Raw genomic sequence first — 24614 nt, 5'->3', positions numbered from 1 at the left:
GCTGAACATAAACAATTCAATCAGCCAACTCAAGAATTTGTTTGTGGCTGATCCATAGGGTGTTTATGCAAGCCAGTAATTGGCCAGACAACAGTTCTATTATGATCATGGTGGCAGTGTATAACTAGCTATACAGGGATAATGCACAAAGAGATGTCACAGAACAGAAACCATACATGGACAATGGACACCGAAAAGTCATAGAAAAGGTTTATTGCACACAGTGATGTTTGTAATACTCAAATCAGCATCACAGAAGAACAACAAACATTGTAATGTAATAACTATCAGCTAAGGAGTGGACCATACTGATATCACAAGTATGATAGACACAGAGTTGTAGCTTATGATGTTGTATAAGTAGAAATTGTACAAAGGACCTTGTGATTGTCCCATTAAGACAAATTATCCCCTATATATAGGATGTGTCTGGTTGGGGGGAATCCGACTGGTGGGGCCCCTGACGATCACTAGAACAGAAACCCATTTGAATGGATCAGCAGTCAGGCATGTACTCTGCTATTCCATTCAGCTCTAGAGGCTGCCAGAGATAGCCAAGCGTTTATACTCAGCTACTACAGTCAAGCATGTGTGTTTGCCACTCCATTCAAACGGAGAGCACATTCTTATTATCCATAGGTAAAGCATAGGCCCGAGTAACGGAACAAGTATAATAAACGCAGTGTAGTCACATGTAATGTGCACTGTGATGTCAAAGCAAATTTGGGATAATAAACACTCCATAATACAAATGCAATGCCATTTTGTCTGGCAGAATGCTGGTACTCATGCTGGAAATCCAGTGAATAGGATCTGTTGGGTGTTGGAGGTTTCCAGCATGTGCTTGGTCCGGCAATTCTGGTATTCTTTTCCTATGCCTGAAAAGAATATGTAAATTTTAAAGTTTAAATGACTCTTAAAGGGAACCTGTCACCAGTTTTATGGTGTCCTAACTAAGGGCAACATAAATAAGTGACTGATTCTCTTAGCACAATGCTGGGTCACTTTCTTTAATTGACCCAGTCAATCTGCCAACATCTTGTATTGAAAAGCTCCAGCTGATAATGATGAGTCATGAATATTCATGAGCTCCTGACTCTCCCTGCCCACCTGCTGCTGAATGACAGTTTGTTTCCATATGAACCAGCAGCAGGTTGGCAGGGGAGTGGCTATAGCTCTGAATTAAATAAACGCTGGACTCAATGACATCACACTGGACTCAAATCAGCTCATTAGCTTGCGGCATGTGGCATCTTTGTGTGTATATTATGAGATAACCATCTGTCACACCAGTAAGTGAATACATCTAAGGTACTTTTTAGTAGTTAATGATTGTATATAATTAGATTATAATCAAATATCCACATGACAGGTTCCCTTTAAAGCAATCCCAATGTGAAACCTGATATTAAATGTTGTTGATGTGGATTTACTAAGTGCAGTAAAAAACCCTCATTTGGAATCAGGTCAGACATTGACAGCTGAACAGTTATGTCTATGTATGTGTTGAGTGGGGCCTTGTGTTCCAGTGTGCCCACTCCCATATACCTCTGCTCATTGTGTTCATGATTTTCATCTGCACTTGCAGTATGCACAGAGCATTTATTGCTAAATTTGGCATCAACAGGGGGAAACCTGGGAAATGTGAAACAGATTAGTATTTGAGGAAAATAAAGGTCAACAGAATGCTTATCATGCAGTGAGCACTTCAATACTACCAGTAGGTCCATAAATCATCATTACAAAAGATTTCAATTCACAGAAAGAAAAAATCACTATGATTTTACATAATTCAATTTAATAGAGAATGGTGTAACTTACAAATTTCTAAATCATTTCATTTGCCTGCATCCACTTGTAAAAAGCCATGGCCATTAGAGGAGTCACTTCCATCTAAGTTGCAGTCGACTGCCTGTTGTAAGGAAAAATCCATCCCTGGTAGTAGAGACACAGAAGATGGCTGATAGGAAAAGGAGATATGGGAGGGAGTTAGCTAAGATCCCGAGCCCGGTAAAAAAAACTGCTTCTACACAGCTTCTGAACATCACAGGAGCCTCCTGTGGGTCTGTATGTCTTATCCTTTCTTATCTGTTCTGTGAGCTCTGGAGCTGAAAACAAACATTTCGGGAACTGGAAAGTAAAGGGAAGGTTGTCACAGCAGTATAGTGCTGGCAAAAAGGAGATGCTCCCTGCTTCTGAGTGAAATGCATATAGTTGTGCAGCTAAAGAAGGAAATAATATGGCTACAAAAACATTCGGGAAGCCCAAACATAACTGTTCCTTCATAGTTATGATTGTGCAAAGAAGCATTGCCGCAAGCTTTTCTTGAAAATTCAGGTATGCTTTAAGGGTGTATACACCTTTCTGAATGAAATTTTTTTGTATTGTGCCAATGAAAAATATCTGTTTTGTGTATTTAGCCTCTGTGCAGAGTATGCATCTCTATAATGACAGACTACAAAAAACCTCTGTAGTCTGACATTGCAATCATACTCTCTTCTATCTGTCCGCTCCATCTTGCTAACATAAATTCTGTAGTTTAGCAAGACATATATAAGGGAATATGATTACAGGATCAGACTACACAAAATTTGCTCGTAGTCTGTAACCATGGAGACACATAGTAATGTTAATAGGGGAGAGCACCTGTGTATACTTGGACATGCTGTAAAACATAGAACATTTTTTTCTGTTGTATTTGTGACGATTCCAATTGAAAGAAAAACTCTGTATGCCCCAGCTTCAACTCTGAGGAAAGCGGAGGCTCCATGCACTAGGGAGTGCTAACATAGCTCTGTATAAAATAGATCCTTTGAGGTTTACATATTTGCATATTTTTCTCTCCTATATAATAACCATTATTTGTTGTTTTCTGTTCATTCTTCACTATAAATAATGTTGAATGTATTTGCATGCATTCACTACAAGATGCTAAACACATCACTGCAACATTTCAAAGCTTGCTTTGCTTTTAGCTGGGATTATTCAGGTAAAGCATTTGGTAACATGCAAGAGAAAGGAGATCAGTAGAATACACGGGACAAATCCTCCACTGGACCTATCCTTGCAAATATTTGCTCACATTGAACTGTACAAAGAAGCCTGCAGATTCTATAGCCAGGATAATTAGTTGGCATTCATGGAGCAGTCACTCATGAACAGAAGGGCATATCTAATTTCACTGGTATGTAGCCAAAACCATTTAACAAGGGGCATTATGGTAATGTCTATGCTATGGACGCCAATTCATTGTGAGCTGAAAGAAACTCACCAATAATAACACTACTTTCTGCAAGTGAAATGTGTTTAGATTTAGCTATTCATTATTATTTTTTCACAACACCATGCCATTCAAACAACAGTAAATGGGAGCCTATAAAACACAAATGTTCTCTTTAATGTGAAAAATTAAATTACAAAGAAGAAAATATAATAGAAATGTAAACTATAAGATCGCTTCATGATTCTCTTTCAGCTGAAGCCAGTTTTGGTCGAGTCTGTGTCGGAATACTTCATACCACATTTATCAAATGTCACATGTTAATTGATAAATTTATCTCCTCCTTAAACCTAACACTTTTGCCTAGAAAAGCTACTCCAGTTTTCCTATTCCACCCTCCTACTGGAGTGAGATTGCATTAAAAACAAAAAAGTCTCAGTGATAAATCTGGAGTGAAATTCATTAAAATTCCCGTGCCTACTTTTCCACTTATATTTCAAAACTGTGCCAAGGCCATGGGACATAGTTGTGACATCACTGGCATTTGGGAAGCAGTGTGAAGACCATGAAGCTGCTAGCACCACTGCCTTCACAAACAGCTTATTGGCGGGGGTCCCGGTTGTTAGACCCCTGCAGATCAGATGCTGATGACCTATCCAAGGGATAGATCATCAGTAAGAAAAAGATAAAGAACCCCTTTAAGCCTGTAATACAGTGGACACCTATATCCACAAGTGCTTGCTAGTGCCAACCCATTGCATTCCAACCTGCCACGATACCTCCTCACCTGGTGCCATAGAGATTTTTTCATTGCGGACTTGCTGCAGTAGCTGTAGTAGAAATGCATGTTTGTGTAATAGTGGGTGCAATGATGGGGAACTGCAATTGCACCGTCCCCCGTTGTTGAACCCCTCAGATGCAGCGTTCATCACTGATCATGGCATATGAGATAAAAAAAATGAGGGCTTTCAGGGGTTAATCAGTTAGAAAAAATACTCAGCTTATCCATTTGAGCATGAAGAGGCCACCGCTGCATTCTTGATTGAAGATTCAGCGTGAAATTTCTCGCAGTGCACGATGACGTTGTTATACTAGTAGTAGCAGTTGTAGTACTGGTAGTAGCAGCAGAAACAGTAGTAATAGTAGTATTAGTAGCAGTAGTAGCAGTTATAGTAGTGGTAGTAGTAGCACAAGTTGTAGTAGTAGCAGCATTAGTAGTAGACATTGCAGTAGCAGCAGAAACAGAAGTAATAGTAACAGCAGCAGTAGTAATAGTGGCAGTAGTATCAGTAGTAGCACTATAGCACTAGTTGCAGTAGTAGCAGCATTAGTAGTAGAAGTTGTGGTAGCAGCAGCAGAAACATTAGTAATAGTGGTAGCAGCAGAAGTAGTAATAATAGTAGTAGACGTAAGAATATCATTAGCAGTAGTTGAAGTTGTAGTAGTAGCAGCAGTAGTAGCAGTAGTAGCACTAGTTGACAGAGTAGTAGTAGTGGAAGTAGCAGTAGAAGCAGTAGTAATAGTAGTAGTAGAAGTAGTAGTACTAGCAGTAGTAGTAGTGGCAGTACTATCAGTATTTGCATTATTTGTAGTAGTAGTAGTTGTATTTTTAGCAGCAGTTGTATAAACCTTGCCTATTTTAATTGAATAAATCAGAATTCTATTTTTGTACTATAGGAAATATTTATTTCTGTCCATATTATAAACCTCTTTTGTAGATAATAATCATAAACTGTACTTTCTTTTGATCTACCGGATCTAACAGACGTCTAATTTTTTAGAGTGAGGTTTTAGAGTGAGGTTTAGCTAGCTTTCAAAAATTCCTCTCTGTATATTTGTTAACCTTGTTCTCTGCGATAGCTATAGAACAAAGATAACGCTGTTCAAATGGAGATAAATTACAATCTTTGAAAACATTATCACTAGTCTTAATCAAGTTTGTTCCTGCAGCTTAACAGCCTTTGACCTGGTTACATGCACAACAAACACATCTGTCGCCTTTGTTGCAAATGGATGTAGAACAGTATACGTGTTTGACTAGATGGAAACATGCTTCTATGGATTTGTTCCAGCTAGTATTTTTATTACAAGGTTAGCAGATTTCTACTGGAGAATCAGAACTAAATAGAAATTGCATGTTTCATTTTTCCTATACTTCAAGGACAGGATCAGCAATTTTTCATGTATGGCTAAGAGCTGTCAAATTCACACTTAAAATTGAAGTATGACATAGTGATAAACAGCCTTTCTGATGATATATTGTAATTTTTTCTCCAAAGTAAAAAAAAAACAGAGCTTTTCTGCAGAACTAAATGTGCCTAGATAAAATATCTGCACTGCAAAGCACTATACATTCAACTAGGTAACAAAAATAAAATGTTATTTTTGACATTCAACTAGGTAACAAAAATAAAATGTTATTTTTGACTTGGTCAAGCTCAATCTTCTAAAGGTTACATGCTATGAGGATGTCAGAGGTTCTACAAGGTTTGGCCTGGTCCACAAGAGTACCAGGGGATCCTCCTATAAGCCCAGGCCCTGAATCAGTAATGGGAACCAAAGGTCCAGCAGAAGACTCACTTGGAGCCAATAACTCTAACCGCGGGTTCACACCTGAGCGTTCTGAAAGGAGCGCTCTGTATGCGCGATTGTACGGGCGTTTACAAGCACGCATACAGAGACAAGCGAACACACAGTGTCGCGTGTTCCCGAAAGTCTATGTACAGGAACGCGCGACAAACGCCCAAAAAAACGCTCAAGTACTTGTTTGAGCGTCGGGCGTTTTACAGCGCGATCGTACGCGCTGTAAAACTCCCAGGTGAGAACCATTCCCATAGGGAAGCATTGGTTTCTCCTTGTTGTGCGTTTTACAGCGCGTAGGAACGCGCTGTAAAACGCTCAGGTGTGAACTGAGTGTTAGGGTTGTCTACATAACTTATTAGTCTGTATTGACTTGAAAGCTTGTACAAAACAACAAAGTTTAGGATGCAAATGAAAGGGCATCTGTCAGCAAATTTGTACATATGAAACTGGTTGACCTGTTACATGTGCACTTGGCAGCTGAAGGCATCTGTGTTGGTCCAGTGTTCCTATGTTCCTGCATTACTGAGAAAAAGTATGTTTTAATATATGCAAATGAGCCTCGAGGAGCAACGGGGGTGTTGCTGTTACACCTAGAAGCCCTGCATTCTCTGCAAACACTGCTCCCTCTGCACTTTGACAGGACCAGGCCTGTTGACATTTTCACTGCCTGGACCTGTAAATCAGAGGATGCAGCAGTTGCAGAGAGAGCTGAGCCTCAAGGTGTAACAACAACGCCCCCGTTGCTCCTAGAGGCTCATTTGCATATATTAAAACATCATTTTTCTCAGCAATGCAGGCACATATGGACATGGGACCAACAGAGGTGCCGTCAGCTGCCAAGCAGACATGCAACAGGTCAGCCAGTTTCATAGGTACAAATCTGCTGAAGGATGCACTTTAACAGTGGATATAATATTTAGTGATTCAAATATATTACACCTCTGTAAATGCAGTGTAAAACCCCATCTTGGATTTATTTCTGTATTTTGCATTCTGAAAAGGATATAGAAGAGCTGGAGAGGTCTCAAAGGTGTGTAGCTAGATTAATGAATAGGTTGAGAGGTTGCTTTTACAATGAAATGCTACACAAATGGAGCTACTCAAATTGGGCTAGAGATCCTACACATACATAACTGTGTGGTCCACTTTCTGTACAGTAGACCAGGGGTCATAATTTACAGGTATACTGATTCAAATACAGGAAAAGGTTCTATACAGTTTGAGAAGTCAAACCATGGGATGCCCTGACCCAAATGTTGCAGATACTATAACAGCTTTTAAAAAAGGCATACTTATTCAGTGATAAATAGTATTGCGACTTATAGTTACTTTGAATATAACTAAGGCTACTTTCACACTGGCGTTTTGGTTTTCATTTGTGAGATCCGTTCAGGGCTCTCACAATCGGTCCAAAACGGATCAGTTTTGCCTTAATGCATTCTGAATGGATAAGGATCCGATCAGAAAGCATCAGTTTGGCTCCGTTCCGCCTCCATTCCGCTTTGGAGGCGGACACCAAAACACTGCTTGCAGCGTTTTGTTGTCTGTCTGATGAAACTGAGCCAAACGGATCCGTCCTCACACACAATGTGGGACGGATCTGTTTTCACTGACAAAATATGGCACAATAGAAAACGGATCCGTCCTCCATTGACTTTCAATGGTATTCAAGACGGATCCGTTTTGGCTGTTAAAGATAATACAAACGGATCCGTTCTGAACTAATGCATGCGGTTGTATTATCTGAACGGATCCGCACCAAACGCGAGTGTGAAAGTAGCCTAAAGTATCCAACTGTGTGAGGCAAAGTTGGCAACAATTGGACATAGAATTTGTCTTTTGTCTCACTTCAGCTTAAATACTTCAACTAGGTCTGAGAAAGTAAATTAGAAATAGTTGGGTGTGTCTTTATAAATGTTAGTAAGGCCGCATTCAGTTGGTCATAATACAGTTGGTCATAATACTTTTTTGGTCTGTATTACAGTGCCTTGAAAAAATATTCAAACCCCTTGAATGTTTCCACATTTTTACATATTACACCCAAAACTTAATGTATTTTATTGGGATTTTACGTGATAGACCAACACAAAGTATCAAGTATGTGTAAAGTGAAAAGAAAATGATACATGGTTTACAAAATGTTTTATAAATAAAAATTGAGAAACTGTGGTGTGCATTTGTATTCAGCTCCCCAAGTTAATACTTTGTAGGACCACCTTTTGCTGCAATTACAGCTGCAAGTCTTTTGGGGTATGTCATTACCAGATTTGCAAATCTATAGGCTAATAATTTTTGCCTGTTCAAATTTGCAAAATAGCTCAAGCTCAGTCAAATTGGATGGAGAGCTTCTGTGAACAGCAATTTTCAAATCTTGCACATATTCTCAATGAGATTTAGGTCTAGACTTTGACATTCTAACACATGAATATTTTTCATCTAAGCTATTCCATTGTAGCTTTGGCTGTATGTTTAGGGCCTCTACCAGGTTTTCCTCCAGGATTCCGCCCTGTTTTTAGCGCCATCCATCTTCCCATCAACTCTGACCAGCTTCCCAGTCCCTTCTGAAGATAAGCATCCCCACATCATGATGCTGCCATCACATGTTTCACTGTGGGGATGGCGTTTTGCATTTAACTTTCGTCTCATCTGACCAGAGCACCTTCTTCCACATATTTTCTGTGCCCCCTACATATCTTGAGGCAAACTACAAACAGGACATCTTATGGCTTTCAAAAATACCTTTCTTCTTGCCATTCTTCCATAAAGGCCCTTGGCTCCTTCTTTAATAAGTGCTCTCCTTGCCTTGGATATCAGTTTAGATGAATGGCCATGTCTTGGTAGGTTTGCAGTTGTGCCATATTCAATTCATTTTCATTTAATGGTTTGAATAGTGCTCTGTGAGATGTCCAGAGCTTGGTATATATTTTTATAACCTAACCCTGCTTTACACTGCTCCACAACTTTATCCATGACCTGTCTGGTGTTCTCCTTTTGATGACGCTGTTTGATCACTACGGTTCAATAACAAACCTCTGAGGCCTTCACAGAACAGCTGTAGTAATATTGAGAATAAATTACACACAGGTGGACTCTACTAATTAGTTCTGATTACTTGCAGGAGGTCCACATGTTGTGTCTGTAATATGAGCACACAAACACGTCCACATCACAGGTGTCAGAAACAGAATAACTATGCAACACGTTTTATAAAGATGGTTAGTGGGTTCTCAATAATTTCTTCTAAATAGGCCAAAGCAACCACAGTCCTTAGTTCCAGTAAGCATTTACCTGCAGGAACATTCAGTAATGCTACTGAAGTGGGTAGGATAGAACGCTCATGTCAAAGAATGTTTTCCCATAAATCCATTTTACATGTTTAAGACGATGGGGGTCACTGGTACAGATGTAGCACATACCAGTGTAACAACTGGTGCATGGTGCTATCTGAAAGCATTGCAATTTAGCATGACAGGTAATTGCCTGAAACAGCAACCATAGCTGGTAGGACAGGACTCTGATATAAACAGGTAATGTTTGCAAATGGTAATGGTACTGAGCAGCTGTAGTTTAAGTGTATGCCATATTGCAAATATTTATGATATCCTTTGCTATGTAGTTAAGGCTGCCCCGCAGCCTGTATTTGTGGGAGGGGCTCTTTATAGCCCCGTGCTAACCCATAGGCGGGACGTGCAGCCAGGTACCCCACCCACCCTCCCCTTTTTTCTTCAGTTCTCATTGGGGTAGGCCCCCGTTTAGGCCTACCCTCGTCCTTGGCTCCCGGCATTAACCAGCCATCTGTAGGGTCTGGTTTTAGTACGCTGACCACAAGTTAGGATATACACAGAAGAAGCAACATGGCATTTATTACAGGTGTTGAGCGAATCAAAGTATCTGACATGGACTTTAATCCAAATTTCAGGAAAAATTCAAATTTCCTCGCACTTTATGTAACAAATCAATTTTCCCTGAAATGACAATAATTTTTTTAAAAAAAAATCATACTCACCTCATCCATTTGCATGCAAAGAGGCCACTGCTGCCATCTTGATTGAAGATATTATGCAAAATCAGATGCCACGATAAGCGATGAGGGGTTTAATGACAGGGCCGGCGCCATTGCCGCTCCCCGTCATTGCTCACGCTACATACAAAGAAATGTGCTTTGTGATGAAGTAATTCATCACGGAGTGCATTTCTTTGTGAAATTCGGCTAAGTAGCCAAATCAAATTTTCAATAACTTTGCTCATATCGATTTATTACTATCATCAATATATCATTTACCCTTTAATTAGATAATAATAATAACATATGGCTATAATTTAAAAACACAACCTGATTATGATACATAAATTGAAAACATATTAGTGTAATTGTATTGTAAAGTATTATGTCTGGAAGTATGCTTTCTAATTATGTTTGTATCATTTTAGTTCATCTTTATAAAATCCATACCAGACATTTTTGATTATTAGATAAAGATCCATGCCACAATTTGGAATCTAGTGCCTCTAGAAATCCATTGAGGTGACTATCAATGATATAGCCAGGGCCGCTGATAGAAATCATGGGGCCCCGTACAGCATACATGACGGGGCCCCCTTCAGCTCCACCCCCTGATCCCTCCTTCAGCCACACCCCTGGCCCCGCCCTTGGCCCCTCCCCAGACGCCGCCTTGAAACAACATGCAGATTTGTCTACAAGTGATATTTATGGCGCTGGGGGGTCGTCTGTGAATGGCGCTGTTATGGAGGGGATCTGTGAATGGCACTGTTATGGAGGGGATCTGTGAATGGCACTTTTATGGAGGGGATCTGTGGATGGCACTGTTATGGAGGGGATCTGTGGATGGCACTGTTATGGAGGGGATCTGTGGATGGCACTGTTATGGAGGGGATCTGTGGATGGCACTGTTATGGAGGGGATCTGTGGATGGCACTGTTATGGAGGGGATCTGTGGATGGCACTGTTATGGAGAGGATCTGTGGATGGCACTGTTATGGAGGGGATCTGTGGATGGCACTGTTATGGGGGGATCTGTGGATGGCACTGTTATGGGGGGATCTGTGGATGGCACTGTTATAGAGGGGGATCTGTGGATGACACATACCGTATATAGCATCTTATGCTATGTGTCATCCACAGATACCCCTCCATAACAGTGCCATTCACAGATACCCTCCATAACAGTGCCATCCACAGATCCCCCCCATAACAGTCATCCACAGATCCCCCCATAACAGTGTCATCCACAGATCCCCCCCATAACAGTGTCATCCACAGATCCCCCTCCATAATGGTGCCATCCACAGATCCCCCCCATAAGTGTCATCCACAGACCCCCCGGCCCCCCCCAATAAGTGTCATCCACATGACAGACCCCCCCCCCATAACAGTGCCATCCACGGATCCCCCGCCCTCCCTATAACAGTGCCGTCATGACGTCATCCATATAGATCCCCCCCCGCCACTCACAGTAGTATACATTAATAAATCGGTGCAGCCGTGCAGGCTGCAGACAGTAACTTTAATTTTAGCACAGGCACAGCGCTCATCTCTTTACTAAAATACTACCTTACATTCAGCTCCTGCCTCCTCCCTCCACCCTCCAGCCTCCAGTAACAAGTGCGGGCGGCAGCGCTCACTCACTGACGTCACGCGCCTGCGCCGCCTAGTGGGAGGAGCAGGCGTGTGACGTCAGTGAGTGAGCGCCGCCCCCACACTGCCTGCTGTTACTGGAGCCAGCCCACTGACAGCAAAAAAATTAAAATGGCTCGGGAGTCGGCAGCCCGGGCCCCCCTGCCAGCCGGGCCCGGTACAACTGGGCCAGCTGTACTGGCCTATCAGCGGCCCTGGATATAGCCACTGAGGAAGTAGTAGGAAACTCGAAAACGCGTCTGGCCGCTAAACTGTAATAAAGAAAGGAACATCGATTTGACGGGATTATTGTGGGACCACCGTTTTTACTGCACTCCACTTCACAATTTATAATCTCTGTCTGAGGTGAGACGTGGAGATCTGCAGGCTCCAGATTAGAAGGCACATGTATCCAGCACGCTGAGGGAGTGCCGCTGATAGTGCGGCTAATGATGAAAGCACCGTGGCCCTCCGTCACTGATTACACCATCTGGAAGTCGTGAAGACCGCGATCCTCTGCTACTGCTAAAACCATCAAGGAGCGGGTACACTATGACTATCACACAGAGGAATTGAACGCATGTAATCCAACAGCACTAAGCCAACAGCACCGATTGACAGTTACTCGTACACTATCGCAGAGGGTGGTAAGATCCCATGGGCACGTATACTCATTCAAAAAGTGAAGTGCCATATAATCAGCAACATTGGTTCATTTACTCAGCAGCATTGTTTCATCTATTTAGCAACACTGTGACACTATAATATGCCACATCCTGATATGATATTGATCAAATAAACAGCAAAGACAATACACCAATTTTGTGGGACTACTGATTCACTTATGATTCACTCAATTATTCACTTAGTGACCAAACTTTCTATTTATAGGATCAAATTATGCATCCCTCTGTATTTTTTATTTTTTTTATGTATTTTAATCTGGGGTATTAATCTTTGAATAGTAAGGGCCCTGCTGTTAGTTTTGTCTATTGGCTTTATCATTTTAATAAATATATGTTGATCTATTTATCGGTCTATGACAAGTGAATACAGGTGGGGGTGTGCCTACTATTATCTAATAGTATGTATGTCCGCTAAATGAAGACGCACCATCGCATTTACAATTATGAAATTTTGCACAGCAGCCTCCTGTGACTCGGGGAACATCATAGACTATGTTTTAAGTGGAAATATTTTCACCCTGCGCTTTTCAATTATTTGCCAAAAAATACGCTTAGTAACCAATCACAGCTCAGATTCAATTTTGCTACAGGTCATTAATATGAGCTCTGATTGGTTGCTATAGGCAATGAAGTACGTTCTTAGTATAAAACAGCTTATGTGGGAGTTATTTAGCCAGTAATAGTGGCTGGTTGGTACTCCACTTTTAATTTTTTCAGAACCCAAATTTGCCATTGACATAATTGGATGGACATAATTGCCACCTTTGTGGTTGACATAATTGGATGGAATAAAATACTAAATTTATTGGCAATTTACATCCGTGTGCAGTGTTCTCTTTTCTCTATGAGATATTTAGCCAATGTTGTAGAGGCTGATGTTACTCACATGACCTTAAGTGTATACTAATTCTGTGGGGTTTTATATACTGTCAATTTAAGACAATAATGCCCCATAAGAAAAGGAATTTGATTGGATGATTGTCAGGCCGCTGTGGAGGTCACTTTTAAAGTGGCTGGCATTGTGGAGGTCACTGTTAAGGGGGCAGGGGACTGTGGAGGCCACTTTTAAAGAGGAAGTTGCTGTGGAGGTCACTGTTAAGGCATCAGGGTACTGTGAGGTCACTGTTAAGGGACCAGGGTACTGTGGCAGTCACTGTTAAAGGGGCAGGCGCTGTTGAGTCACATGAAGATACCACACTGAAGAAGTCCATTCTGTGTGACATATATTGTCCCCAATAATTGTCTCCAATTGTCCCCAACCTGTTGCTCTCCATGTCCCGACAGCCTGCAGCGGTTGTAGTTTTGCAACAACTGGAGAGCCACAGGTTGGAAAGGAATGTGTAAGAAATTTTGCAGTTCCCAAATGCATTCTTCAGTCGTGGCCAAAAGTTTTGAGAATTACATAAATATTGGAAATTGGAAAAGTTGCTGCTTAAGTTTTTATAATAGCAATTTGCATATACTCCAGAATGTTATGAAGAGTGATCATATGAATTGCATAGTCCTTCTTTGCCATGAAAATTAACTTAATCCCAAAAAACCTTTCCACTGCATTTCATTGCTTTCATTAAAGGACCTGCTGAGATCATTTCAGTAATCGTCTTGTTAACTCAGGTGAGAATGTTGACGAGCACAAGGCTGGAGATCATTATGTCAGGCTGATTGGGATAAAATGGCAGACTTGACATGTTAAAAGGAGGGTGATGCTTGAAATCATTGTTCTTCCATTGTTAACCATGGTGACCTGCAAAGAAATGCGTGCAGCCATCATTGCGTTGCATAAAAATGGCTTCACGGGCAAGGAGATTGTGGCTACTAAGATTGCACCTCAATCAACAATTTAAAGGATCATCAAGAACTTCAAGGAAAGAGGTTCAATTCTTGTTATAAAGGCTTCAGGGCATCCAAGAAAGACCAGCAAGCGCCAGGATCGGAGTGCCACCAGTGCAGAGCTTGCTCAGGAATGGCAGCAGGCAGGTGTGAGCGCATCTGCATGCACAGTGAGGCGAAGACTTTTGGAAGAAGACCTGGTGTCAAGAAGGGCAGCAAAGAAGCCACTTCTCTCCAAAAAAAACATCAGGGACAGATTGATCTTCTGCAGAAAGTATGGTGAATGGACTGCTGATGACTGGGGCAAAGTCATATTCTCTGATGAAGCCTCTTTCCGATTGTATGGGGCACCTGGAAAAAGGCTTGTCTGGAGAAGAAAAGGTGAGCGCTACCATCAGTCCTGTGTCATGCCAACAGTAAAGCATCCTGAGACCATTCATGTGTGGGGTTGCTTCTCATCCAAGGGAGTGGGCTCACTCACAATTTTGCCCAAAAACACAGCCATGAATAAAGAATAGTACCAAAACACCCTCCAACAGCAACTTCTTCCAACAATCCAATCCAGTTTGGTGAAGAACAATGCATTTTCCAGCACGATGGAGCACCGTGCCATAAGGCAAAAGTGATAACTAAGTGGCTCGGGGACCAAAACGTTGACATTATGGGTCCATGGCCTGGAAACTCCCCATATCTTAATCCCATTGAGAACTTGTGGTCAATCCTCAAGAGGCGGGTGGACAAACAAAAACCCACTAATTCTGACAAACTTCAAGAAGTGATTATGAAAGAATGGGTTGCTATCAGTCAGGAATTGTCCCAGAAGTTGATTGAGAGCATGCCCAGTCAAATTGCAGAGGTCCTTGAAAAGAAGGGCCAACACTGCAAATACTGACTCTTTGCATAAATGTCATGTAATTGTCGATAAAAGCCTTTGAAACGTATGAAGTGCGTGTAATTATATTTCACTACATCACAGAAACAAGCAGTTTAGCAGGAAACTTTGTGAAAACTAATATTTGTGTCATTCTCAAAACTTTTGGCCACGACTGTATTTTTAGAAAATTCTATCAATTTGAGTAGGATCAGTAGCACCAAGAATGTTAAGTTGGCTATTCATTTGACTGAAATGAAGCTGACTCCGTGGTAGACCTAATGTTCTCCTTCCGGAAAATACATAAATTCTCCGCCAAGCTAGGTGTGCTTCTGTATGGGATATTTAGAAGGCATAAGCCTTCCCCAACAGCTATCTAAGGATGGGGTGCACAACCACTTGTAGGCCAAGGGCCACACGGTAAAACCACTCTCAAGGGCAGCAATAAAATGGTATCACCACCTGAGATATTTAAAACATATAACAATCTACGTAATAAATGTCTGAAAGGTGCTTTTCTAGGGCTTCCATCTATTGGCAGAATGGAGGCCCCCTTCTCGTCCAATCAGAACTCTAGACCAAGAATATATTTGGCACTCTCCATTGTAAATTATGGTTGTTGTGATAACAGCCTAGCATTTACAACTTAATGTGTCACTGCAAGTTGAAAAAACCATTGATATGTCATAGTGATGATAGATGATGTTAATTGGTGCCAGTCTGAATGCTGAGCCCCCCCCTCCCCCCCCACACTGATCACTAGAACAAGGAGAGGGAAGGACTCACATAGCACACTCTCTGTCCTCACTGCAGGAGATGGAATCATGATGGGCCCATAGACTTTATATTAAGTTAATATTGCTTCTGTCTTCTTAAGTAACAGGAATGCCCTATCGTTCTAGTGATCGATGGGAGCTCAGCAGTCATAATTCTACCGATCAAAACCATTGATGTGTCGCTAAGATATATCAAAAGTATTTTCAAAGTGCAGTGACTAAATGGAAGAAAGCTACATGCATAGACAGTCTCAGGTACTCCTTTTGTAAAGTGCCAAACAGTAAAAAAGATACACTACTCGTCTGATATATGAGGAATCCAGAGATGGTTACACAGTTTACCATGAGTACTTGTTCACCCCTGCTTCTGAAGCTTGTATCACTCTTGTCATATAAATATAGTGCATATAATGAAATGCTTTTTGAAAACTATTAGATTAAGATCCATTGTCAATGGATTAAAGATCATGAGAAAACTGTTGATGTCATTATTAATACATTGATTCATACATTGCACAATACTAATTTAGAACTTATAAAGCAATTATGAAATTCATAGCATTATACTGTGAGTTTATAAGATGTTTCTACTTATCATTGTTTTACTAAGGTTTTTAGTTTCCTTTCAATGACAGGATTTTCTGGCATGTTTTAAACATATTTTTGTGAAGATCTGCATTTTCACATTTTGTCTTTTCAGCAAAGAACAACTAAGCTCATATTATATTGAAGGGTATATTGAAGAACTATTATGTAGGAAAGAATAACTTTTATCTTCCCATTGCTAAAATGCCTTACTGGATATAAAAGATTCAGTAGCTTATAATAACATTAGACATTCTTATCATATTCCTTGTACTTTACCTAACAAAAAGACAAATTTCTTCTTAAACTAATGACTGCCATATCTAAGTCACATTTTTTAAGGATTTTATAGCATTTATTTTTAAATGTATAATTGTGGATACTTAGCCATATGACTTGCTTGATACTTAATGCCCAGTTCTGTTCAGAATATACAGTAGATATAAAAAGTCTACACACCCCTGTTAAAATGTCAGGTTTCTGTGATGTAAAAAAATGATACAAAGATAAATGATTTCAGAACTTTTTCCACCTTTTAATGTGACTTAAACTGTACTACTCAATTGAAAAGCAAACTGAAATGTTTTAGGTAGAGGGAATAAAAAATAAAAAATAAATCTAATAATATGGTTGCATAAGTGTGCACACCCTTAAACTAATACTTTGTTGAAGCACCTTTTGATTTTATTACAGCACTCAGTCTTTTTGGGTATGAGTCTATCAGCATGGCACATTTTGACATGGCAAGATTTGCCCACTCTTCTTTGCAAAAACACTCCAAATCTGTCAGATTGCGAGGCCATCTCCTGTGCACAGCCTTCTTCAGATCACCCCACAGATTTTCAACTGGATTCAGGTCTGGGCTCTGGCTGGGCCATTCCAAAACTTTAATCTTCTGGTGAAGCCATTCCTTTGTTGATTTGGATGTATGCTTTGGGTCGTTGTCATGCTGAAACATGAAGTTCCTCTTCATGTTCAGCTTTCTAGCAGAATCCTGAATGTTTTGTGCCAATATTGACTGGTATTTGGAACTGTTCATAATTCCCTCTAGCTTAACTAAGGTCCCAGTTCCAACTGAACAAAAAAAGCCCCAAAGCATGATGCTGCCACCACCATGCTTCACTGTGGGTACAGGTTTCTTTTTTCTTTTGATGATGTCAAGTGCTGTTTTTGCGCCAAACATATCTTTTGGAATTATGGCCAAAAAGTTCAACCTTGGTTTCATCAGACCATAACACCATTTCCCACATGCTTTTGGGAGACTTCAGATGTAGCCTGGCTTGGATGTTTTTCTTCGTAAGAAAAGGTTTTCATCTTGCCACTCTACCCCATAGCCCAGACATATGAAGAATACGGGAGATTGTTGTCACATGTACCACACAGCCAGTACTTGCCAGATATTCCTGCAGCTCTTTTAATGTTGCTGTAGGCCTCTTGGTAGCTTCCCAGACCAGTTTTCTTCTCGTCTTTTCATCAATTTTGGAGGGATGTCCAGTTCTTGGTAATGTCACTGTTGTGACATATTTTCTCCACTTGATGATGACTGTCTTCACTGAGTTCCATGGTATATCTAATGCCTTGGAAATTATTTTGTACCCTTCTCCTGACTGATACCTTTTAACAATGAGATCCCTCTGATGCTTTGGAAGCTCTCTGTGGACCATGGCTTTTGCTGTGGGATGCGACTAAGAAAATTTCAGGAAAGACCAACTAGAGCAGCTGAACCTTATTTGGGGTTAATCAGAGGCACTTTAAATGATGGCAGGTGTATGCTGACTCCTATTTAACATGATTTTGAATGTAATTGCTTAATTCTGAACACAGCTACATCCCCAGTTATAAGAGGGTGTGCACACTTATGCAACCACATTATTTTAGTTTTCTTTTTTGTTTTCTTCCCTCCACCTAAAAGATTTCAGTTTGTTTTTTAATTGAGTTGTACAGTTTATAGGTCACATTAAAGGTGGAAAAAGTTCTGAAATGATTTCTTTCAAAAAAATTTTACACCACAGAAACCTGACATTTTAACAGGGGTGTGTAGACTTTTTATATCCACTGTATATTGGACAAAATATACTGTTATATATTTCAGATATACTGTTTCCCTTGATATACATATGTCTGTACTTGACTGTAATGATTAAATCTATAGTATACTAGGTATGCTGTAGTACAGGAAAGCATAACTGCCTACACCATTCGGTACAGTTAAAAAAAAGGGTATTCATGCCAAATGGACAATCTTTTGTTATATGTAGTGTTGAGTGAAACGAAGCATTCAAACTGGAATTCGGTCCAAGGTTTAGGAAAACTTCGATAAGCAACGAATCCAAATTTCTTTGAGCTTCGTGGTAACAAATCAGGTTTTCCTTAAATGGCACGTGTTACATAGTGAAACTAAGTGTAGAGAAGACCTGGGAATGCAAGATCACACATAAAGCTGTGCAGCCAGCCAATCCGCAGATAGCAATCCACTGTAATATCACAGCCTTATAAAAGCCTAATACCGCGTGGTCTCCGTTAGTCTTGATCACGAATATTCTAATCGCTAATTTTTTATCGCGAATATTGCCACATCGAGAATTAGGAAATATCTAGAATATAGTGCTATATCTTTGTAATCACAAATATTCTAGATTTTTTTTCATCAGTACCTATGATCCCTCAATGCTTCTTGCTTGTGGGCCAATGTGAAGGCTGCAATATTTTTGACTTTAGGAGTAGTGTTTATCGCAAATTTACCTATCGCAAATTTACCGATTAACGATTTTCACAATCAAGAAAATAATGACTGGAGATCACGAATTCTCGTATTTGGGAATATATGACAAATATTCACCCAAATATTCGCGAAATATTGCAAATTTGAATATTGCCCCTGCTGCTCATCACTGGTCTCTGCCATTGTCCTGTGAGCTGAGCATAGGGAGAGACATGGCAAGTGCTGAAAATGATTTATAGAAGAATATTGGAGAGGGAGAGTGCAGGGAGACTTATTCTGCGTCAGTTTTATTTATTTATTCCTACATTTAATTATTTCTACATCAGCCGTAAACTAAGATATGTAATTCAATATCAATAAGATGGAAGCCGTTTATTATTCCACTGCCAGTGTGCCAACCAATACCATCCAGTTTGTACCCCTTTGGTAAGCCATGTCTTATAGATGACCACCCTCATCTTTTGCTGGCTTTACTTCTTCCAAAACATCCTTCAAAGTCTCCATGTTCTTGAAAAGTCAGCAAGATGCAGAGAGAGGAGGAGCTGGATGTTCCTGATGACATATTCTCTTCAATATTAGATGATGTGAAAGAGGAGGAAAAGCAGATGGCAGAAGAAGGCCTCCCACCTGTAGGGAAGGAGAGCACTGGGGTTGGAGAAGTGGGTACAGCCTCTGTTTAAAGGTGCATTAATAGTGCTGTGCGGCATGTAACAATGAAGGCTGACTATATAGTATGGTCTTCATTATTAAATGAAAGACAGCTACGGGCTAATTAGCCATGCAGTTCTTCATCACAGCATGGTCAGAAACCCGCTCTCAGCATGGCTGCTCCATGTGGCAGAGTGGCCTGGGAATACCTGATTTATAGTGATTTGTGATGGATTAATTCATAACTAGAGTTGAGCGGACTCCTGGATGTTCAGGTTCGGCAGAACTTCACAAAAAAGTTTGAGTTCAGGACCCGAACTTTACCCACAACCCAAACCCCATTGAAGTCAATGGAGACCCAAACTTTTGAGCACTAAAATGTCTCTAAAAAAGTAATGGAAAAGGCTAGAGGGCTGAATGGCAGCAAAATGTAATTAGGAGTGCAAGTGTTCTGCAAACAAATGTGGATAAGAAAATGACTTAAAATAGCATAAAATACCTAAAAATAAAAAATAATAATCTTGATCTAAAAGGACGAGGTCCATATGGAGTAGGAGGTTGAGGAGGCGGTGGATGTGGCGATGTAGGTGGAAGCGGCGGTGGAGGAGGAGGAAGTAGCCAACACTAGTTTTTGTTTTTTTTTGCTAATCTGACCAGTGTCACTTTAAATGCTGATAACTTTAAAACGCTTTGACTTATCAAGGCCATTCTGAGATTGTTTTTTCATCACATATTGTACTTCATGACACTGGTAAAATGAAGTAAAAAAAAAATCATTTTTATTTATAAAAAATACCAAATTTACCAAAAATGAAGTAAAAAATTGCAAATTCCCAAGTTTCAATTTCTCTACTTCTATAATACATAGTAATACCTGCAAAAATAGTTATTACTTTACAATCCCCATATGTATACTTCATGTTTGGATCATTTTGGGAATGAAATTTTATTTTTTGGGGATGTTACAAGGCTTAGAAGTTTAGAAGCAAATCTTCAAAAACCCAATTTTTAGGGACCAGTTCAGGTCTGAAGTCATTTTGCGAGGCTTACATAATAGAAACCACCCCAAAATGACCCCATTCTATAAACTACACCCCTCAAGGTATTCAAAACAAATTTTACAAACTTTGTTAACCCTTTAGGTGTTCCACAAGAATTAATGGAAAATAGAGATACAATTTCAAAATTTCACTTTTTTGGCAGATTTTCCAATTTAATATTTTTTTTCCAGTTACAAAGCAAGGGTTAACAGCCAAACCAAACTCAATATTTATGGCCCTGATTCTGTAGTTTATAGAAACACTCCATATGTGGTCGTAAACTACTGTACGGGCACACTGCAGGGCGCAGAAGGAAAGGAATGCCATACGGTTTCTGGAAGGCAGATTTTGCTGGATTGTTTTTTTTTACACCATGTCCCATTTGAAGCCCCCCTGATGCACCCCTAGAGTAGAAACTCCATAAAAGTGACCCCATCTAAGAAACTACACCCCTCAAGGTATTCAAAACTGATTTTACAAACATCGTTAACCCTTTAGGTGTTCCACAAGAATTAATGGAAAATAGAGATACAATTTCAAATTTTCACTTTTTTTGGCAGATTTTCCATTTTAATAATTTTTTTCCAGTTACAAAGCAAGGGTTAACAGCCAAACCAAACTCAATATTTATGGCCCTGATTCTGTAGTTTACAGAAACACCCCATATGTGGTCGTAAACTGCTGTACGGGCACATGGCAGGGTGCAGAAGGAAAGGAAGGCCATACGGTTTTTGGAAGGCAGATTTTGCTAGATTGTTTTTTTTGACACCATGTCCCATTTGAAGCCCCCCTGATGCACCCCTAGAGTAGAAACTCCAAAAAAAATGGCCCCATTTTAGAAACTACAAATTAGGGTGGCAGTATTGTTGGTACTAGTTTAGGGTACATATGATTTTTGGTTGCTCTATATTACTTTTTGTGAGGCAAGATAACAAGAAATAGCTGTTTTGGCACCGTTTTTATTTTTTGTTATTTACAACATTCATCTGACAGGTTAGATCATGTGATATTTTTATAGACCAGGTTGTCACAGATGCGGCGATACCTAATTTGTATATATTTTTTATTATTTATGTAAGTTTTACACAATGATTTCTTTTTTGAAGCAAAAAAATATCATGTTTTAGTGTTTCCATAGTCTCAGAGCCATAATTTTTTCAGTTTTTGGGCGATTACCTTGGGTAGGGTATGATTTTTTGCGGGATGAGATGACGGTTTTATTGGCACTATTTTGGGGAGCATGTGACTTTTTGATCGCTTGCTATTACACTTTTTGTGATGTAAGGTGACAAAAAATGGTTTATTTAGCACAGTTTTTATATGTATACTTTTTTTATTTATGTAAGTTTTACAAAATAATATCATTTTTGAAACATAAAAAGTCATGTTTTAGTGTCTCCATATTCTGAGAGCCATAGTTTTTTCAGTTTTTGGGCTCATTTTTTGCAGGATGAGGTGACGGTTAGATTGGTACTATTTTGGTGGGCAAACACCTTTTTGATCGCTTGCTGTTGTACTTTTTGTGATGTGAGGTGACAATTTTTTTTTAATTTAGCAATAGTTTTTTTTTTTTTTTTTTTTCGGTGTTCATCTGAGGGATTAGGTCATGTGATAGGTTTATAGAGCCGGTCGATACGGACGTGGCGATACCTAATATGTATACTTTATTTCTTCCCCCTATTATTTACCAATTTTTTTAAACTTTATTTGGGGAAAATGACGTTTTTGTTTATTTTTACTTGAAACTTTTAATTTTTTGGGGGGAAAACTTTATCTTTTCAACTTTTTTTTTCACTTAATTTTTTGTCCCACTTTGGGACATGAACTTTTGGGGGTCTAATCCAATAAAAAGCCGCAAACCGCAGGTCAGAATTGACCTGCGGTTTGCGGCGATCGCCGACACAGGGGGGTCACGGGACCCCCCCCCCGCATTTAGCCTAGATGCCTGCTCAACGATTTGAGCAGGCACCAGGTTCCGATCACCGCCCGCCGGGCGGCGGTGATCGGAACTATACATGACGTACCGTACGTCATGGGTCCCTTAAGGACTCGGGATCAATGCCGTACCGGTACGTCATGGGCCCCTAAGGGGTTAAAAAAATATATATTTTGTTTAAATTAGGGTACACCCCAAAACATTGGGAAATTTAACCTGTAATATCCCCCTTCAGCTGTGCTAAACAAACGTTCAGACAATACACTGGCTGCAGGGCAGGCCAGCACCTCCAAGGCGTAAAGGGCAAGCTCAGGCCATGTGCCCAATTTGGAGACCCAGAATTTGAAGGGGGCAGACCCAACAGTCAGTACGTGAAGGCGTGTGCACACATACTGCTCGACCATGTCGCACGTGCCCGTGATGTCCAATTGGATATCTGCTCTATCAACTTTTGATGTTTTTTTCTGCACCTAGCATGTTGATCACGGTTAGTGGTGAATCATGGTTCCACGCCAGAGAGGGAGCGTGAGAAAGGCATACCACATCGAAGGGAGGTCAATGGCTGCAATGTGATCAAGATGAAATGTGGGACAAGTTATTAAAGCGGAAGGATGGACTGAAAGGGCCAATTAAAGACAAATTTTAGAAATGGAAGTCCCTGTCACCTATGCAGAGCAGGGGTTTTTCATCGTCAAAAATGGGTTAATGTCACCCACCAATTGAACAGACGATTTTTAAAAATTTCGGGCCCTGTCAACTATGTAGAGCAGGGGTTTATTTATGGCAAAACTGTGTTCATGTCACCCACCAATTGAACAGACGATTTTACAAAAATTAGGTCCCTGTCACCTATGCAGAGCAGGGGTTTGTATACGGCAAAATTGGTACAATGTCACCTGACAATGTAAAAGATGATTTTTAGAAATTGAGGTCCCTGTCACCTATGCAGAGCAGGGGTTTATTCATGGGAAAAATGGGAAAATGTCACCCAAGAATGTAATAGACGAATTAGTGAAATCTATTTCCTTGTCCACTAGTTAGAGCAAGAGTATATCACAGGCATAAATTAGTTAATGTCACCCAACTATATAACAGAGAAATTAGTGAAATTTATTAACCTGTCTACCAGGTAAAGCAGGGGTATATTACAGCCAAAAATTGGTGAATTTCACCCGACAATGTAATAGACAAATTAGAGAAATTTATTAACCTGTTAACTAGGTAGAGCAGGGGTCTATCACAGCCAAAAATTGGTGAATTTCACCCGACAATGTAACAGACAAATTAGTGAAATTTATTAACCTGTTAACTAGGTAGAGCAGTAGTATATCACAGCCAAAAATTGGTGAATTTCACCCGACAATGTAACAGACAAATTAGTGAAATTGATTAACCTGTCTACAAGGTAGAGAAAGGGTATATCACAGCCAAAAATTGGTGAATTTCAACCAACAATGTAACAGACAAATTAGTGAAATTTATTAACCTGTCTACTAGGTAGAGCAGGGGTATATCACAGCCAAAATTTTGGGATATGTAACCCAACAATGTATCAGACAAATTAGTGAAATTACTAGGGATGAGCGAACCCGAACTGTATAGTTCGGGTTCGTACCCGAATTTTGGGGTGTTTGTGACACGGACCCAAACCCGAACATTTACGTCAAAGTTCGGGTCGGTGTTCGGCACTTTCTTGGCGCTTTTTGAAAGGCTGCAAAGCAGCCAATCAACAAGCGTCATACTACTTGCCCCAAGAGGCCATCACAGCCATGCCTACTATTGGCATGGCTGTGATTGGCCAGTGCAGCATGTGACCCAGCCTCTATTTAAGCTGGAGTCACGTAGAGCCGCACGTCACTCTGCTCTGATCAGTGTAGGGAGAGGATGCAGCTGCTGTTAGGGCGAGATTAGGCAGGGATTAACTCAGCAAAAACACTTAATGAAGTGATTGATCTATAGCTGTGAATCATTCAACTTCTGCTAGTTAATTGCTCACTGTTTTTAGGCTGCCCAGAGCGTTTTTCTGGTGTGATCGGCCACAAGCTGCCACCAAGTCCATTTAACCATCAATAGTATTTTTTT

This window comes from Bufo bufo, chromosome 2, assembly GCF_905171765.1.
Source record: "Bufo bufo chromosome 2, aBufBuf1.1, whole genome shotgun sequence".
Classification (NCBI taxonomy): domain Eukaryota; kingdom Metazoa; phylum Chordata; class Amphibia; order Anura; family Bufonidae; genus Bufo; species Bufo bufo.
Note: the sequence above shows the minus strand (reverse complement) of the source record.